Genomic DNA, 1,725 nt, shown 5'->3' with positions numbered 1-1,725 from the left:
ATGCTTGAATCACAAAGACATCAAGCACTCAAACTACTGCATCGGACTGAAGTCCGGAACTACTGCTAACTAAACGGGCCGGCATTGTGGCCGTAGACGCGTTCCTACTAGAAGGAAACTCACCTCGTGAACTGGCTGCTGAGTGTATGGCTTTGGAAGCTATATGCTGCTGCTCCGGTATCTCCCCGGCTACAATTCCATAAACACACTCAATCAAATACTAATAACTGAATTAGGGTAAAATGACTCTTTTACCCCTGGTCAAAGTCAACTCTCCCGGTTAAAGTCAACCTACAGTTGACCTGACTTGCCGAGTTGGACCGCCAACTCGCCGAGTCTCTATTCTCACTTCTCAACCCTACTCGCGGCTACTCGTCGAGTATGGCATCAACTCGACGAGTTCCCTTTCGATTCTAGAACTCAGGCTATCTGCATCTGACTCGCCGAGTCGTATGAACAACTCGACGAGTTGTTCTTGAGCTAAGAAGATTGCCTTGGACTCGCCGGGTTATATGAACAACTCGTCGAGTCCCTCCATTACTGAGTCTGACCTCCAACTCACTGAGTCCACTCTACTACTTACTGGTCCCCACTCGGCATCACTCAAAAGGGGAAAAATCAGGGACTCGCGACTCGACTCGCCGAGTCGTTTTTCTGACTCGCCGAGTCGCATGCATGCAGCTACTCTAAACTCGATTCTGCTTGAATCCAGCGCATAAAACTTATAGATCTGGGCTCCCTAAGCTCGATTAACACGTAAAGGTTCTATCTTTACGTGCCCATATGCACCCATGAAGATTAAGAGGCTCAAAAAGCATAATAAAGGCTAGATCTAGGGTTCTCAAGCAAAGAAACTTCGAAAAGGCACTGGATCAGGGCTCTAACACTCCTAAATGAACAGATCTAGGGATATCTCGACCCAACAAGGCATCCATACAACTATAAAGCTTGGAAAATACATTAAACTAGCCTTTGAGGTGTTCTAATGGAGATTTTAAGCACAAAACAGGATAATTCCGAGACATACCTCAATGAACTCTGACTTTGGCCTTGGATCTTTGCTCTACACTTCCTCTTTTTGGTCCTTTCTTCTTCTTCTTCTTCAATCCTTCAAGAATTCACACAAAACACTTAGATCATACAAGGAATGGTTTAGGGTTTCTCACAAGCTCTCTGAGGGTGAAGGAGGCGAGTTTGGGGCACATAACATTGGTTAAATAGTGAGCAAACCCGGGGATTTAGAGTTTCTTCCTGGCAGGCGGACTCGCCGAGTCCCGAATATGGACTCGTCGAGTCGCCGACTTACACGTGCTCGAAATCCCGTCTCTACTCGACGAGTCGGGCTATAGACTCGCCGAGTCCCTCTTGAAAACTCCTAAATAAATAACATGGAAACAACATACCGGAGACGGGTCGTTACAATTCTCCCCCACTTGACTCAGACTTCGTCCTCGAAGTCTGCTACGGCTGAATCTGCAAATAACTCCGGGTAGTGCTCTCTCATCTCCTCCTCAGCCTCCCACGTCCACTCAGACCCCTTCCGGTGCTGCCACTGCACCTTCACTAACTGAATTTCCTTGTTCCTCAAGGTCTTTGTCTTCCGGTCCAGAATTGCGACCGGCCTCTCAATATAATTCAGGCTGCTATCAACCTGAATATCTTCTAAGGGAACAACTGCTGACTCATCCACCAAACACTTCCTCAACTGAGACACATGGAAAGTGT

The sequence above is a fragment of the Lactuca sativa genome, chromosome 4 (genome assembly GCF_002870075.4).
Source record: "Lactuca sativa cultivar Salinas chromosome 4, Lsat_Salinas_v11, whole genome shotgun sequence".
Taxonomy (NCBI): domain Eukaryota; kingdom Viridiplantae; phylum Streptophyta; class Magnoliopsida; order Asterales; family Asteraceae; genus Lactuca; species Lactuca sativa.
The sequence above is the reverse complement of the archived record's forward strand: the minus strand, read 5'-3'. Positions refer to the sequence as shown.